Genomic DNA, 19,058 nt, shown 5'->3' with positions numbered 1-19,058 from the left:
AAGAACCTTGGCAACAGAAAAGGCTATTTTCCTTAGGCAGACCTATGAAGCATCACAGTATTATATTATGTGGCATCAGATAAAAGGCCCAACCATATAGCCCAATAATATGTTCCTGGTTCTCCATTTAGGTAATGTTACAAAGGAGAGCCGGATCACTTCATCCATTTTATGTGTATGTCTAGATATTTGTACATTATTCTCTGATATGGCCCCCTTTTCTTGCAATTTCTTCAAAACTTCTCCAGTCTTTAGGACAAATGTCAAAAATTGTATGACAATATCACTTTGCCCTTCTAAGAGGAGACAGGGAACTAAAGAAGTAGATAGATGGGAGAGGTTTTTATCAGATGAGTCTCACAGTATATCCGACTACAGGGTTTAGTGTATGTGTGCTTTTCTCACTAATATAGAGAAGTATTCTGACCATGAGAGCTCACTAGAGTGAGTAGATACAAAAGCTTTTTACATTAATGTGTATGAATGATGATCTAATGTAATTGGGTCATACTAAATGACCCATATAAAAAAAGCACACTAACACACAAGTAATGGTGAAAAGGTACACGTGCACTAGGATCTAGTCATTGTATACTGAAAATGTTCAGGATTTGTTAGTATACATGGAAACACTGATCCCACAGTGATTTTTTTTCAGGCCTAAATGTACTCGACATCCTTGGCCATTCTTTATTTTTTTTCTCCAACAAGCAAAACAATGAACCTTGCCTTGTTTCTTTTCACACTTCCCTCTTATACAAACCATCCTTAGCATGTTAACCTGAGACCAGCCTTCTAAGCTCTTCACGAGACCCTCTCTTCGCCATGGAAACAGGAACAGTCAAGACTCACATCTAGGTCTACACACCAAACAACACCTCTGCCAACAGTTTTTTTAAACCAGGGATTTAATCAAAACTATACTCCAGACATTTTATTTACATATGTATGCTTGAGCAGTGTCATCAGCATTCAGCCAAGGGAACCATAAAAAAATCTTGTTTGTTTATTGTTTTATCACAGCTAATCAAACAGCCAACTCACCAACACTAAAAGGCCTACCATCAACTACTTTGGTGATATTGGCTTAGAGGATACTGAAACAGAGGGCACTGTTTAGCAATAACCCCACCCTTAGCTTGACCCCAGAGTTCCTGATGACTCCAGCTACCTTGACTCTCACTGTTTCTACCTTGTTTTGATCCTTTTTTGATATTGAAGGCTCCAACACATATATTGAAGGTTCAAACATATAAACTTTCTCCTTCTTTAAAATTTACACACATTCTGAATTTGATACCAAAAAAGGTTGTGACAGGGTAATGTTTTCCTCTGTGACACTTTTTTTCCAACAATACTCTCAGACTACACAATCTTACCCGTTCTTGCTTGATATACATGTTAAGTTTCTCAACAGGTTTAGATTTATGTTGTCATATTTTGCACTTTATAATGTGTCATAAATGTTCGGAAGGAGACAGGACTGCAAGCAGACCAGTATGCACTCTTACAGCAAAGCCATGCTATTGTAACTAGTGCAGATTTGGCACTGTTTATTCCTAAATAGTTTATGTAATTGACAGGCAATAGGATTTTAATTTCTCAACAACTGTATTGTAATCTGGATTTTATTTAACAAAATTACCTTTTTGCTGCATGGGATGGTGCATTGTCTTGCATGAAAATGATTTAAGTCCAGTTCACAAGTAACTTGACATACCAGATGGATTTGTTTCACATATTTTTCTGGGAAAGCTTCAATAGGAAACATTTGGGAAAAGGCAGAGGCTTTGAAAAAAACTCCGAGTATGATTGGATGAACACTCTGTCTGTCACATTTCTATGGGCCAATAAGAGCAACAAAACACGTGACGCAACCGCTATCGAGCTGTGCGTGCGCAGCTACCAAGGAATAACCCGAAACATGGTGACTAAAGACATGTAAGTACTCGACTTTTGTTGTTTTTGAAAAGAAAACAACTCACTGCTGTTCTTTCTTCTCCTTTTAAGGAAGAAATGTTGTCAAGTTCTGATAAAACTGGTGCTTTAGCAGCATCCACGCTAAGCTATTCCGCCAATCGCACCAGCCGACAGCCTGACCACACTACAAAAGTGATCCTGACCGCTCATCGTGTGCTGATGCCACTGCTGTCTCCACGACTGTGTGAGAGTTCACAGGCTGGGGGGGCCCAAAAGTATCAACCACTCTACAACAGAAGCACTCTATGAGATTGTAGTGGTCTTGTAGTTGTAAAAAGATTTTTCACAGCTGCTCTCTTAATATGAATTTACCTTATAGACACTTTCCTTAATACGCCTTTATCTTCTCAAACCCATCTGCACTCTGACACACACAAATCTTTTCACAGTACAGCAATGCTTCTTAATTTTTCCTGAAATATCCAGTGTTTTCATGCCTTTTGCAAGATACTGCACCATTTTACACTTGTAATCTGCAGAAAGATCTTTCTTTTCCCCCTTATTGCATAGAACCTGTGACTTGCTTATGTAGAACAACCTCCTTAAGTAGTTTCCCTTTGATTAGGCTCACCTGGAAAATGAATGACCAAACCTGTCTGGGATTAATGTCAATGATTTAAACTGACAGGAGAAGCAGCACTATTGAAAACTTAAAAAAAAAAAAAAAAAAACTCAAAATCAAATGTTTGTTTGATTGGAATCATATTTGCATAATAATTTGGAACACAGTAAATGGGCTATCTAAAGTCTTCTCTCTAGCAGAGAAGAGAGGGCCAGCACTCATGGTCTCTTTAACTTTCTTATTAATTTTTGGAAGCAGTAACATCAATGGTGTTCATTAAATTAAGTTCCTAAACTCCTATTCTTTATGCTTGCATTGTTCTTTCTATCTAGCCTCATATTTGATTCCCTTCTATAGAAGAGTGTATTTAAAAATTACTAAAGGAGTGGAGGTTCAGAGTACCTGAAGTCATGAGTTTGGTGAACAAAAAACATCCACTCTTGTTTCAATTCATTACTATAAAGGTTGCATTCTAAATGCATTATGTTCAGTCATGTATGGTAGTGAGCACACCTGAAAAATGTCAAGAAAATTTAAGAGGTGCAGTGCATGTGTTTGATGTTTGATAAACGCCTGATTTAAGTGGCTTCATTTGATAAAATAACTTCTTTTGAGAAGCTTCAAGAACTGCCTTTCTCCCTAGAGCATTTTTTACAGAAAAATTTGTCAATAAGCTGTAATCAAAGAACGAAACCTTGGATTCTGCTGTGTTAATGTACTCATCAAGGGCCTTGTATGGAAAGACTTGCTAAAACAAAGCATCCACATACAGTGCTTAACAAATTTATTAGACCACCACCCAAAGTAAGGTTTATGCCACAGCTGCCCTAAATTAACAGCATTGGTAAAAACTGGTAAAATCAAAATCATTTTTTTATGTTTCTGCAATGGTCAATACACCAATATGTAGAAGCTCTTTAACCCAAATGATATTTTTAATGCTAAAATTTAATTATTATTGTTATCCATGAATTTTCAAATTTACTGATTTACAAAAAAAACTGAAAAAAATAGTAAAGCACATTATTATTTCTTGATTAATATGTCAAATTATAGTTATTTACTTGCATTTCTGAACAGAAAAATGAGTTTTAGTGGTTGAATGTTATGCTTGATTAATTTCTGACTTCTCAGAAAGCCCAGTGAGCTGGCTCAAATTTGGGTATAAAAAGGTGATTTCAGTTTGAAATTCCTCATTCCTGTTCAAAATGGTCAAACGTGGAGAGCTCACTGAAAAGTCCACATTAAAGCACTTCATGATGCTGGATGGTCTCTAAGACAGGTGGTCTAATAAATTTGTTAAGCACTGTATGTATACACCCACTATGTCAGAGTCTAATTGATACCAACACAAACTACCTGAAGATGCAGTAGGATGGAGGCGAATTCAGTCACAAAACCCAAGGTTTCATAAGAGAGCGTTCCTCTACAGCACAACCAAACATTGTGCTTCAGGGTTATTTTAGGTTCAACTAGCAATGAAATAAATTCCATCAGCTGAAAGTGTAATTAATTTATGTGCTCAGGTACTTAATTACTCTTCCTCTTTTTATTTCAGATCCAGTGTGCTTAGCACACAAGTATAATCAAGCTCCAAGGCCAAAAATGTTTTTTTTATTTTAATCACTTTGTCTGCTTGTATTGACACTTTAGTTTAAAAAACATTCACTAAAAGTAGCAAACCAGACAAGAGGCAAGAGAGACAGCTAATTAACGAGCTTTTTCTCTAGATAGACTGAGAGCATGACTTTTGATCTGACTACACAGTTAACCCCGCTTTAGCCTCAGTCATCCAGCAGAGGTGGGTATAGATGATCAAATTCTATGTTACTTTTTATACGGTTGATCTGTGGCAAAGATGTTAACTTCAGTAGAAGTTAAGCAATCGTCAAAAATCAATTAAAGTAGATGTTACAGTAAACTGCATTAGCCAGTGTTATCAAAAACATTTTAAACATCATCAACTGTTACGTTTTTAAGAGGCTATGGCTACTTTAAAAGACAATTACTCACAATAATAAGATTATATATCTGTTTTGAAAATCTGTAAATTACATAAACTTTTCTATGTTCCCACTGTCTTCACTCTATAAATAAGTAGCTTTAAAGGTCAGCAATATTTTACAATATAAGAGCTCAGAGAAGAGACGGGCATTGTAGCTCATTATACAATAGGCTCAAGTACAGGGTTTGCTCTTGTTAGGGTGGTCTGTCAACCATCTCACCACGTAAGAGCTAGGTTTTGGTTCTTAGCAGATACACAGTGGGTAAGCCAAGTACATACGTGTCCATCATTGCTCTGGCCTGTACAAGTCAGTGGCCCCATATGCCATATAGTGGAGAAGATTTTTTTCACAGGCTTTCTCTTTCTCACCTCTAGAGCTGCCTTCACACATACACAAGTGACATCACATTACCAAAATGATGTTAACTATACCTAATTTACCAAAAGTTAGGGTGTTGATTATTGTTTTTTTTTTAAATGCATGCCCACATTAGAATTTAATTTAAAATCTAAAATGAATCATTAGGGATTAGTTTTTCATTGGACATGCCTAGTTCTGCATCTGTTGACAGTTCAGTGTCTGCTAATATAAATACATGCTGTCTTCACTAAGTGCACTTGTTGTTTGAGAAGGAAGTTTGAAATGGTAAATATGAGGGAGCATGGATGGCATCAGTGATGGATTCCACCTCTTTTGAAATGAAATGACTTTCAAGGACAACTAGAAATAAATGAAACAGACCTGCATAGTCTAATGCCATCACTTTTGAAATGTTTGGGATAAACATTTTCAGAAAAATCATTTTCAGCTTTTTTCATGACATGGAGAATTTTGCTTCTTTAACCTTTAATCTGAATCTGATTGTATCCATATTTGCTCACATTTAAAGCTTTTCAAAAAGCATACAAAGCCATTTAAACTCTTAGAATCCCAGCACTGTGAGGGAAAAATCCACTTTTTATAGCCTGATCTGAAAGAATGGAAATCAAGATGTGGACAGTTTGAACAAAATGTGCAATGTCAGAGAAATGTGATGAGCTTGTTTCTGTACAATCAAAACTCCCAGTGCCTCTTGAGAACAATATTTATCTTAACTCCTGCAAGATTCACTTCATTTTCTCTGCTTATTCAGAGTGGAAACTGCCTTGCTTGTTGATCAATAAATGCCTGTGAAAACTCTAGCTTGATGTAAGTCACATGGAAACATATGTGTCCTGAGTGTGAATGATAAACCTTTACCCACAGTGCTTTGCACAGCTACAGTTCAATACGTCTACTGTTTTCTTTTCCTTTTAACTTCATAAAATGTCTTTAAACCAAATACAATAAACAAAGTAGCACTTCTTCTTCTTGTCAGGTGGTTTCCCCTGCTTGTAGTTCAGTCCACACGTTCCTCCATATTCATTGGCTCCTGACCTGAAGCAAGATCAAATAGAGGCCACAGAAGACTCCCATTTACAGTCATTTCCCACCTTACTAAACTCTGCTGCTGGTTCTAATAAACCCCCAGAGCACTATGGGGCTTTTTTCTGCCATGTAAACAATCACTGTCTCTTGTGCACAGGGTAAAATATTAAACATTTCCATCCTTGTGTTTTTGCTTATTTTGACATGAAAGGGACATTAAAATTTCCGTTGCATTTATGTGGCATGCCTTTTTAACTTGACTTTCTGGTTCACATCAAGTTCATGTCTAGAAAGTTTACAGTTTATTCATGCTCTCAAGGAATTTCAGTCAGCAACTATCAACTTTGGTGTCCTTCTTAAGGTAATAATGTTGTTTTGCAAACGCTTATTCTTGCTTGGAGTGAATGTCATCATAAACTGAGTCAGTATGAATTTAACTGAAAGTGGAAACACCATTCACAACGACCACGAGAGGACTTGCTGACTGTCAGTGCTGACATACTTGACTGTAGTTTTACCTCCCACTTATCATTTTAAACAAAAAGAGAACCATTTAAAGTCTAGAAATATTGAGAAAGATACAGATGAGATGGTTTCATTTGAAGTTCTGTTGCCCTAGGTAGAGCTTATGATCACATTTGTTTCACAGCAAAATTATTTCTAGCACCTCAAAGAGTTTTAAGCGAGTGACAGATCTGTACTTAGAGTGCTTCTCTGTAATGATTTTGATTTATTATGTGACATAAAACCCAATAATATGCCTTCATAGATCTCAGCAAACCACTGCTGACTGATCGTTTTTAATGATAAATGTCTTTTTTTTATCAGTGCCTTGGACTGAGGTTTGACTATCTATGGATATGAGAGACATACATGATTTAAAAACTACTGGTTAGTTCAAGGCCCCCACATGGCTCAAGAATTTAAAATCTAATTTAGTGTTTATCAAAATTATCCCATTTGATTTCCGTAATTGATCAGTAATTCCATAACTGTAAGCATATATGTCATTTTGATCTTCTTAATTTTTGATATGTGATGGGGGGGGGGGGGGGGGGGGGGTTTTGTCAGTTATATCATATTCAACCCGTTGTGATGAGCTGTTTGAGCCAAAAAATGCCCCGGCCAAACTTTCTTGCCACTTCTGCCCTGATCTTTGGTGAAGGGAAATGGACAGAGTGATGAATGAAGCCCTGGGATTGAGCTCCATACTGTGAGAAACTACATAAATAATGAATGAATGTGTTAAAAAGCTAAGTTGCTGACTTTGGTTATTTTGACCACCTGTTTGTAGATTACATATTACAATGGTATGGGAGAAGTTAAGAACCCATAAGATATCTTAGCACTCCACAATGCACAGCATCAAACAAATAAAGCAAGTGAGACATGCATGTCCAAAAGACCTCCAGCAGAGACAGAGGAAAGGTCAGGTCTGAGGTCAGACTACTGACCTTTAGGTCTCCAAGCAGCATACTTTACCAGCCTGCTCTTTTTGCATTGCTGCTTTTGGAAGAGAAGGAGGCACCAAAAAGAAGCATATCATGCACTCTCAATATGAGTCAGCTGTATTTGTGTGTTTTTGTATGCATCTGTGACAATTTTCTGACACACACACGGACACAGTCATGCTGCCATGTGGAATGCAAGTCTGCTGGCTGGCTTGTCTGTCTGGCTTCGGTGTCGGGTTGCAGTAGGTGTTCCAGGCTGTGACCCTGGCATATCTGTGTTTGTTTTATGTCACAGCCCCTCCCTCTGGGAGATGACAGTCCAGCAGTGCCTGAGGGGATGAAACCTGAGATAGGCAGAGCTCGGTAGTAAACAACAACTCTTTTATGAAGGAGAGGCGGCTGCCTGTGCATTCAGAGTTCTAAAGACAGAGCGAGACAAAGACTTTCTGGTTAAAGCAGTGTTTACGAAAAGTGTTGGTCCCCAGAGGCCTGGGGGGTCCCCCCAGGATGGCTAGGGTGGGACAAAATCTTTACTTGTCTGTCTGTCTGTCTGTCTCTATCTATCTATCTATCTATGAGAATAGTTATAATGCCCAATGTAAAACAGCCTCTTTATTAAAGTTTGCCAACACTATTCAGTCATATTCATGGCAAGTGAGTACTTTAATGTATTGATTTCTTCTTTGAATTGCAATAGTTGTAGTAAAACGTCAGAGCAGACTAAATTAAAATCAAAGTTTTTTGTTATTGTTGGCTTGATCTTGTTGGCATGAACCGTTTTTGCTCTCTGGTGTTGTCACTGATTTTCTAATGTGTGATCAGTTATTAGCTGCTAGTGCATGCAGCGCTGCCCGTGTTCAAATCTCGGCCCCTTCTTCCCTACATCACTGAAGAGAGTTTGGGCGCTCCACAGTTTTCTTTTGTTGTTGAACGCAGCCCATACAGTCCGGCCCCTTCCCCCCTCTCTCTCTTTTTCCACCCATCCTCCCATCTCTCACTCACTCTACTTCATCCATCCAGGGTGACGCCAGTCCTTCTCACCCCGCCCCGTTCAACTCAGTCCACTGCGTTCATTTCATTCCTGCTCCCATTCCGCGCATATTTCGCATCCTTGGAGAAACGCTGCGCATTTTACGCACTCAGCGCACCCGATCCTTCATTAAACCAAAACCAAGAGGAGTCGCTGGACTTGGCGGAGTGCTTCCTGAAGCCGTAGTAATTCCGATCTATGGGAAAGTGAGGGAATAATCCAAAAAGAGGCGTTTGAATCGAGGTAAGTTCCCAAGGAGGAGCCCCCCCCTCAAATCAGCCTGTAGCCTGCACGTCTAAAAGCCCCCGGACGTTTCGCTTGTTTCTGAAACCCCGAAGTCGTCACTGAAACAGAAATTTCAAGAATTTTGGCGAAATCGCGAACAATATCGGTACACTGAAGCCCTGTAGGTGTTAAAAAAGTCTAACAAGCTTGTTAATGCCTGGCAGTGTGAGCTTAAAAGCGAGGGATGTGGCTTTCACTACAGTTTCTCCTCTTTTCTTTCGACACCAATAAACAAACCTGCTTTCTGTGAGATCTTTCTCTTGGTTACGTGTAAATGCACAGTCGTAATTCTGTGTCAGAGTTATGTTCATAGATTAACCTTCGTGTAAGGCGAAATTGTTGAAAACATTGTCGCTGCTGCGCTGGAGGCAGCTTAACAAAGCTGGGAGTGAATGGGGGACTTGTTGCATCGGCGGGGTTTTCGCTTTCCCTTCACTGGCAGGCCTGAGTCACAGGAACAGGCCATCGGCTGATAACATGCTCACAGCCTGTGTTTACCCTGCGGACAGAGCACATCACAGTAAATGTTCAATGGAAACACGATCAAACATGCTGCCTGTGAATTTTCTACTCGTTTACGTCCTCTCGAAGACGAAGTGATTAATGATTTAAAACATTTGATCAGCCTTACTATAATTTTCAATCTTCCCAAAGCGGGCTCATATGTCCCAGTGTGAATTCCAGAATTACATACAGTGTGTTGACTAATAACACTTTTAACAGAATGGAAGTTTATTTTCCCTGATTCCAGCCAGGTCAGACCTCTTTTATTTTACACCAGCTCACATCAAATATGTTTTAAGTGCCCTCATTAGTATCACCACCCTGTAATATTCCTACATGAGCTTATAGTTGTGTGTTTCCTTTTAAATATTTATTAAAGGACTGCTCTTATGGGAAGACATCTGTGGCAATGCAGGCCAAACCACAATGTAATTAATGAAGATTACAGCCTTCAGCATGAAACATAGTAAGTGCATTACTTCTGTGACAGTAATCCATCTGTCAGATGGGGGGGTGATAGATAAAAGGAGTGTGTACTAAATGGATGTGGCTGATTGAAACATGGAATAAATGCTGAGTTTTGTCAGTGAAAAGATGCTGATATAGAACAGGCAGGGCTAGTTTGTGAATCAGAGGTTCTTCTTAGTCAACTATTGTGATATTTTATCCTTTCACTTTTTACACAATCAATAAACTTCACTATAAAATGACAGTAAACATTAAAATTAGGGATGCACGATATTATCAGTGTGATATTGTTGGCAGAAATTAGATTTAAAAAGTGAATTATTGTATTTGCAGATATGAAAATTTTTGCAGATATTTACTGTCATTGTCTTGGCTTTAAAAATGAGCATAAACCAGCTTTGAATATTGTCTGTAAGTAAGGTAGTTGAGTTTTAGACTTGACCAGCAGACCTGCGTCAGCGGATGTCTTTGTCTTTATTCATCATCACTCCTTATACTTTAAAGTGTGATTTAAGAACACGGTTGTGTTTATTTGTTCATCCTCAAACTTTAAATTGTGTTTTTAAGGACTGAAGTTTTAGGTCTGAAATACATTTAAATATCATTAATGATATCTGTATCCACTAAAAACTGTAAATATCTGCATATCGGATTTTGGCAAAAATATTTTGCATCCCTGATTGAAACGTGACACTGCGCTACAGTGTGTTTAATTTGGTATGGTATAGTCTATAATATATTTTTAATAAAACTATATGAATAGAAGTAAAACATCTGAAAATGAGTTAATTTCATCTCTGTTACTGGAGAGTTTTACTTGTGTGTGTTTAATGTTAGATGACATGAATCTGACCACCAGCAACTGTGATTTTTAAGTCAAGTGACTGTATGTGATTTGTTTTTGATTTAGAATCACCTGATACATTTTTACCTAAAAGACTATTGAATTTTTTATTTTCTTTTTCCCTTAAAGCAAGTTTGAACATGACAAATTGGCTGCCTGGAGAGTGTGTAAGGGGAAAGGAGATGTGTGTGTTTCATTGTCTTTGCCTGTACAAAGCTCAGTCACCCTGGGCAAACAGCCTCCCGTCATCCCTCCACTTTCCTCCCCTAGTTCCCCCCTCCGCGGGTGCCTCTCCCTCTCCAGTCCGTTGACATCTGTTTTGAGTGCTTCATGCACCTGTACAGACTGGGGAGGTGTGTATTTGTGTGTGTGTGTGGTTGGGGGGGTGAAAGGAGGTGCAGAATGCAAATCCAGGCGTTTGTTCAGGGCCTGAGCAACTCAAACTAACGACCATTTGGTGTGTGTGTATGCTCACATTTGTGCATTTGTGTGTATGTGTTTGCCTGTTGCCGTCCAGGCCAGGCAGGCCTATTGTTGAAGCAGCAACAGGCGTTGGTGGATGAGGACGCACCATATGGCCTCTGTGTGCTTTAGTCACAACTGCTGTGTGTATGTGCCCGTTTGTGTGTATGTGATCTTGCACTTCACCAATGCTGTAACAATATGGTGGGGTTGTGCGTGGTGGGTGCTCACTGCCTTTCTCCTTGTTGTTTCATCTGTCATCTCATTGCTAGACAGGAGGACAAAATCCGGCACACAGATTTTTATAGAGTTGGGATTAGGAGAAGTAATCTTCCTGGCATGAAATGTTGTCTTGCGATGTCCACATGTAGTCCCACTTCTACATTCTGGTCATTTATTTTTATATATAAATTAAAAATATCAACACATTTAGTCTTTCTATTCAAACTAATTAAGAGTTTGGATTTTGTAAATCAAGATCTAATCTTCAGATGAATCAACAGGTGAAACATTGAATCTTGCTTTGTCTGGCTGTGTGATTGCTGTTTTGTTTTTTTATTTTAACTGTTTTCTATTATTTCTGTTTCGATTTCCTGCTTTTTTACATCTTGGAGAATAACAACTTCTCTAATAACATTTTTTGTTTGTAGATGTGGTGATTTTCTGTCTGATGTTCTTGCCAGGATGTGATAGAATTATGGCATGTTGCAAGGTGAATTAAGATAAATGTCTTTTGAGGAAGATAAAAACTCTGGAGTGCTGGTAAAGGGAACCTGAGCCCATATGTAATGCAATTTGGGGAGCGGGGCTGGTTTATTAGAGTAACAATGCTGAGTGTGTAGGGGGTGAGTTGGAAGGGGGGGCTGGGGTAAAGGGGGTAGGTGGGGAAGGGGAGGGTGGGTTTTGGGGGTGTGGGGTGAGGTGGGGGGCAGGCTTTGTTTAGGGAATGGGGGAACAATAGGTGCCCTCCTGGGTGGGGTGGGGAAGGGGAAGCTGGTTTCTGGCTGCAGGAGGCTCTGGAGCCTGTGCTGGCTTGTCTGACTGCCTGGACTCCCCATTTCTTCTTCCCTCTCCTGTCTGCCTCAGTCTCATCTTTGCACCAATGCACATACAGTATGTCTAATTATGTGCACTTTTTTACTATAAGGGGGATTTCTAGTTGAGATAAATCCATGCCACAGGTTTTGCAGATGATTTAAATGACATTAACACACAAGGGGTTTTGCATTGTCATGCAGGATGCTATTACCTGACAATCAATGATAGTCTGTCTCAGATATCAGTTGCATGTATATATCTCACATTCATCAGTGAAACCTCCAGGACTTTTCAAAGAATTTTTGGAAAGCGATTGGATGAACATTCTGTCCATCACAATCATTTCATCAGAGCAACAAGACAAAATGAGGTAGCTGGCAGGTGCAGCTCTGGACCGTGAGCTCAGGAGGCAGGCACTGTTGCAGTTTAAAAAACAATGGAGCAAAAATATCTCCGCCATGAAAAGCTTTCAGTGTGGTTCTTTGCTCTTATTTTAATAATAAAATGGGATCCAGTTCTGACAACAGCTAACACTTTACTTTGGCTACATCTAAGCTAATCACTACACTTGTGGCAGCCATTGTGTATACCAGCTTACAGTACAACTAAATCCTACTCATAACTATCACAAACTCATGGTGAAGAGTCATGAAGGAACATCTTTTCCATCATGAAAAGCTTTGACAGCAGATCTTTTCTCTTTATTTAATAAAAAAATGTGGTCCAGTTCTGAGAATACTGCTGCTATACTAGAGATACTGAGCTAAGTGCTAGACTGGTGGAAGCCATTGCTCCCCTCTCCCAGTACATCTAAACCCTGTTCCTATCTACTGCCTCATTCTCCTCAAAAGAGAGTGATTGCAGTCACTCACAGCCATACGCGGACTATATACAATCACAATAACCTGACCATGGTCATGTTTGTTTCAGACATGGTACATTTGTTTCAGATTCGTGCTTTGCAAGATGGATTTGTCTGATGACAGACATGGAAGCTGGTCAATCCATCAGCTTTGCAAGTATAGGATACTATCTTCATTCAGCAGTTGTCAGGAACTTAAAAACTGTTCAAAATCTGAGGAAAAAACAGTGTGTCATGGATTGTTTCAAGCAAAAAGCATGGTTTTCAAAGAAGCAGAATAGCTGGGAGAGAAATTTTCAGTAGAATTAAATTAAATTGAATTAACAGTTACTTTATTTGCAGTTAAATTTCAAATTCACATCCAGCTTCCTTTTTTTCTCCAAACATTTGAAATGGAAAGAAATGTGTTTTATGTATTGGTAAAACAGACTGGGTGTTTCTTTAATCTGAATGGACATTGAAATGAGTCAAGTTTAGTTATTTAATTTGACAATACTGCTCACAATGGTGGCTGTAAACCATTTCTTTTTTAACTAGTAACAATAAACTTGAAAAGAGGAAGAGATTTAATTGCCTCTTTGTGGTTCTTGCATGTCAATGTTGACCACACACCCTTTGCCCAGACTGCTAGTGTGGACAGAGAAAAGGTATTTTCAGGTTTCCCTGCCCTCAGCCATTCAGAGTCCTTGCTCTGAGCAGATAAATGAAGCAAAGTGACTAACCCTTTATGGGAAATCTGAAACAACCTTGGGTTTCCTGTCCTCAGCAGGAAGCGTGCTGGAAGTCTAGATTTCAACTAAGGCCTGTACTTGTTGCTTGCTTTTCCTGGTTGGAGGATTTGGCACAATGAACCCTCAGCAGAGCAGGACAACCGCTCACTCTAGTCTCTGTTTACTGTGCTGTGGAAGACCATTTCTCTGTTGTCTCTGTGGTTTGTTGATGGCATCAGTTCAAGTCAAGTCTTACTGATAGTGAGTAGCAAGTTTTGCTTTTTACATTTCTGAAAACATTTCTACATCTGGTGTAGAGAATGATTAGTTATTCAGAAATGACTAAATAATGGCTAAGTTAAAGTTTTCTCTGACTGAGGAATGAAAAATGGAGAAGTTTCTTTTTTCCTCAGAACTTTTAAAATGTAATGGTAATTGTGTGACACTGTTGTTCCTTTTGTGCTTCTACAACTCTGACAGTTTAGAATACTTAAATCTTCATACATATTTTATTAGTCAGTTCCCTCTGAAATTTAACCCTAAGCGAGTTTTTATGACATTTTCCAGTTAACATTCCTATTTTATAGTGTTGTACTCAAGACCACGCTATCCAGGACCAAGACTTACCCGAGACCAAGACCAAGACAAGACCAAGACTTTGGGGGTCGAGACCAAGTCTGAGACAAGTCCAAGACAATAAAAAAAAACAATTTAAGAAAAAACCATGACAAGATTGAACAGTTAGTTAATTTTCTCTTTAATTTTAGTTTTCATGTTAATAAATTTGACAGATAAAAACAAGGTGCCTGAAACTCTTTCAAAGCATAACATGTAAAAATCTCAAATCTTAACAAATTTGTTTGACTAACTTCTTGTAAAAAATAAATCCTTGAACCCAAAAGAAACAAGTCCAGAATTATTTTATATATCTAAAAATGAGATGTTTATGTAGAGTTGTCAGGTGAATGAGGTCTAAAGTAAGTGTTCAGAGGTATTTCTGATTAGAAATAAGATGGACTAATGTCTTAACACGGAGCCAGCCAAACCAATTGTCAATGTCTAAGATGCTTGATATTTAAGTTTTAGGGTAAAGGAGGCTCTGATGCTCTCAGCACCAGTAAAACAGTCAATTTTACGCCACATACATGAGGATAATTTAGGCAAATGATTAATTCTTTCCCCCATGATAGTTGGAGGAGGGGAATCTTACCTTAAACTGGGTTTAAGAGTTTCTTTGGCCAGGCAAAATTCATTTTCTTATGGCTGTGTTCTACTGGTACTACAGTTATACAACACTTTCCATTAACCATTATTTAACCAAATGTCATAAAGGGTTTTTGGCAATATCAGCGCTCTTAAGATTAATAGGGCAAACAAAAACGTTAGTGTCGAAGTTCTTCTTTATCTGTATGACAGCAGCTTGATAGGGTTAGGGTTGTTTCTGCTGCTGGAAATCTCTAACACCAAAAACTTTAGTAATAGCTGCTGAGTAGAACTATTGCCTCTTGCTTTGTGTCCTCTCTGAATGGTTGCCCAGTTGCATCTTTGTCTTAATTTAACGGAAGCATTCCCAGAGTCTCTTCACGAATACATGTAAATGGCAACATCTTATTTGAAAATGTCATTTTTGGCAAAGGTATTATTATATTAATTTGAAGGACAAATGCCACAGCCCTGGAACAAGGCGATGTAGATTAACCTGACAGTCTAAACATTTATAACAGGCTAAGAACTGATGTCCTGGTTTGCTGTGATCTACCATATTCACTGTATTTTGACCTTAATTTTGTGTGCTTATTTTAATTAATGGACATAAGTAGGGGAGTATTCACACAGCTATTATGTGGCTGTTGCAGCAGTAAACCATGATAAAAAAAAGAATAATTACACTGTGAATAACCTACAGCCTACAACAAAGCATATGCTGTGGGTAAGAAAACCTTCACCCTACACAGACGCCTATGCATGCTATGCTCACCTCTTCAAGATTAAAATTACATGTGAAAATGATGCAGACTGTTAGCTCTGTGATAGATCTGCTTCTGTAGGTAGTATCAGGTGACTGCCAGTCTCTTAAGTGTAGTATACAGGTGTATTGTGTACTTTGAGGCTCCTGACAACTACCAATTCATCAAATCTATTTGCTGCCATCCAAATATTTCACAAGTTCATTTCCTGTTCCCTGTCTCACAGTGGCCTAACTGCAAAAATACCCTCATCTTCTGCCTCAACTGATCTAGTGGGTATACAATGTGCCTCCTCTGATGTCCTCTCTCTTGTTTTTTGGTAAGATTTATTTGTTTTTTTTTTCCCCCACCTTTATTAGAGCGATAGGACAGTACATAGAGACGGGAACAGGGATAAGAGAGTAGGAAATGACATGCAGTGAAAGAGACACAGGCTTAACTCAAGCCTGGGCTGCCCGTGTACATTGGGGGTGGACTAACCACTAGGCAAGCTGTGCCCCATTCCTCTTTTTTTAAATCAGTTGTTGGCCAATAATTATCAGCTCAGTCATAAGGTGCTCAATATCAGCTGTAGTGATGTAACTGGATCAGAAAGTGGCGACAACAACGTAGGCATTCCACTGCAACTGATGCACTGAAGGGGAGATTGAACATGGCTTCCAAACTTATTGGGCATATCTGAACTGAAAAATGAATTATTCCATTGTCTAGTTGCTTGTTGAGGACATTTGAATACAAGGATCATGTAGAATTAATCTTCTCCATTCTGGGCTTTGATAAAGCTTAACAAGGAACACAGTTTTGTTGACAGAAAAAAACTGCAGAAAAAAACATAAATAAATAAATAGTTAAAGCCAATAGAAATAGGACAGTGCTGTCCCAATAAAACTTATGGAACAATAGAAAGGTTACATCAGCCACAGTCTCTGCCTCCTTACTAGTACCTCTGTCAGTCTGACCAAAGCAATACCTAAGTTTTAACCACAAATGGAAACACGGTTCATGGCCTCATTTATAGTGTGTCTGTATGTATGTGTGTGCACCTCTGTTAGCTGCTGAGGATGTAATTGTGGCAGAAAGATGGATATGGAGTTCACAGTACTCTTTCACTTTCAGCCACACACTGTTCTTTTACTGGGTGTGGGATAAGGCTAGTACATGCCCGCACACATACATCAACACACATGCGGTTTCTCTCTCAGCATAATGCTCCCAGGCTCACACTTATTAAATGGTGTTGGTATTGCTGCAACCTCCCCAGACCTTTCTTTCTACCAGCTTTGGAAGTGTCTCTCCTGACTGTGTGCATGTGCGTGCTTCAGTTTGTCTGTCTGTTTGGCCATCAGTGTGTGACAGCAACAGCCCCCTTCCCAGGAAGTGGCCAGATAATGGCTTAGCCTGACTCAGCAAAAACTAATGGAAAGAGGGAAAACAGAGAGAGACAGAGAGCAGAAAGAATGATAAGTAGCTAAACATTTAACTATCTTTTTTTTTTTTAAAGAAACAAGCAATCTTAGCATGTGTATGCTGTGACCCACTGATCATGTGCATACTTTTTTATTTGTCTCTAAGAAGAGAGTAAAAAAAAAATAAAGAGGAGTGCATGCTGTGAATCATAGCCTCTTCACCGCTAACAAAGCAAGTCTCTCTCTTTTGCTTAAGTATGTATTAGTGCAGGAGAAGCACAAAAGTAGCTTTGTGGGCTTTGTTTCACAGAAGCTGCTTTTTCATTTGGCCCCAGTGAATATTTCTTTGTTTTTCCGAACATGAAAATGGGTCAGAAGTAATCAATCGGACTCCATTTTTCTAGGGGTGCACCGATGCATTGGTTAAACATCTGTGTTGGCTACTATCAGCCCTGTTAACAAACATCAGCCATCAACAAATAATGTAGCACAACAGATATCAGTGTTTATCATTTCTGCCCAATCAGTTTTATTCTGGCATCTGGTAGTGCTGGGCGATTCATCAAGTTTCAGTTTCAATGATGACTTCCAACAATCATGAAAACAGGATAATCCAGATTAAACAAATACTGTTTCAGGTTAAATCATGTGGCAGTTCCCATAAAGGTATTTTTTGTTTATTCTTTGTTAAATTATACATCATTTTTTCATGTATATTTTTTCCAATCATTTATTTTTATTTATTGCTAGTTTTTCAAAGTGTTAAGAGTGTTTAAAGTTTGATAAATGCATGTGCAGACCAGTGTTAATTTCGGCAGCTAAAACTGTGTCTCAAACTGTTCATCGACAGCTTTCTTCCCCTGGAGATGACTAGGCTAAGACTAGCCAAAATGAGATCTTTGATGACAAAAACTGACCCCACACACACACACACACTTTTTCGGTGGTGCTGGTTCCCGAAGCAAATTTGCCATTCAAACCCTCCATAGACATTTCATAAAATCCTTAATACAGTGCTTTTAATCCATGAACCCAGTAAACATCTAGCTGAGTACTCATGACTATAAGGTATTTGATTTGGTGCAAAAATGGAGAAAAAGGCAAAGGTACAAGACTGTGTGTGTATTTATTTACAAGGAGGAAGAACCTACGTATTCCACAATCCATTGCGATCCATTTTATTCATTGTCAATGATAGCCTATCAAGCTTTCAAATCTTATAATTGAATTTTTTACACTTATCTTTATTGGAGTGATTATCTTTGAAATGATAATGATGTAATATGTCGTAGTTTGAACAATTATCGTATCTTACTGCTGATAGATGTTTCCATGGTAGCTGGAGAGCCCACCAATCAGAGATGTTGCTGTGACACAAGGGTTGTGTGTATTGTCGTATTATGGCAGTTTTATTAAAATGAGGTTGATATCTTGCAAACTTTTTCTTCTACAGGAGAAATTTGTTTACTGGGTAGAAGAAGTCGCCTGTTAGACAAACTCTGATCAATTTTCTGGTTTAAAAAATGACACAGAAATGTTGGCATAGTGGAAGAGCTACACAAAAAGTAGACTCAAAATAAACATCAGTATTGGTCTCAGCCTTGATCAAGTTATTATTTTAAACATTTGAACACATTTTAAACAGTATCAGCCCTAATTTGCACTTTCGGTGCAGCTGTAATTTTCTCCCTGCCTTTGGTAAAATAATCCTGTCACTAATGGATGATTTGAAAATGTGACCATCTATAGAAAGATAGAAGAAACAGACATCTGCCATTGTAAGAAAAGAAATCAGGATTGTTGGAGGAGAGATCAGCTTTAGAATCAAAGGCTTAAGAGATCTGTTAGCTTCATAGAAAGTACAGTATCTACGTTTTTGAATTAGTAAATTAAATTATTGCTATCAACTATCCAGGTCTATATTGTGTCTAACTTAATTTGAAATAAAAAAAAAAAAAAGCCCTTTGATTGATTTTTGGTTCCAAAGGCAGGTGCAGTTTTCTTTGAAACCAAAGATAAAACAGAGAACCTTATTGTCTCAGTTTTCTCAGGTATTGTTGAGGTTTGAGCTGCACA

General features: G+C 38.5%; 1 protein-coding gene across 1 annotated transcript in view; it reads left to right on the top strand.

Annotated features, from left to right (window-relative positions):
• The first annotated feature begins 8,506 nt into the window (after window positions 1–8,506).
• The window catches only part of tead1a (TEA domain family member 1a), a 58,638-nt gene continuing 48,086 nt past the window's right edge, over window positions 8,507–19,058 (top strand). The window contains exon 1 of the mRNA XM_041796174.1: window positions 8,507–8,679. The gene's annotated coding sequence lies outside the window, so the exon portion shown is untranslated. The remainder of the gene's footprint in view (window positions 8,680–19,058) is intronic.

The sequence above is a fragment of the Cheilinus undulatus genome, linkage group 9 (assembly GCF_018320785.1).
Source record: "Cheilinus undulatus linkage group 9, ASM1832078v1, whole genome shotgun sequence".
NCBI lineage: Eukaryota > Metazoa > Chordata > Actinopteri > Labriformes > Labridae > Cheilinus > Cheilinus undulatus.
The sequence above is the reverse complement of the archived record's forward strand: the minus strand, read 5'-3'. Positions and strand labels throughout refer to the sequence as shown.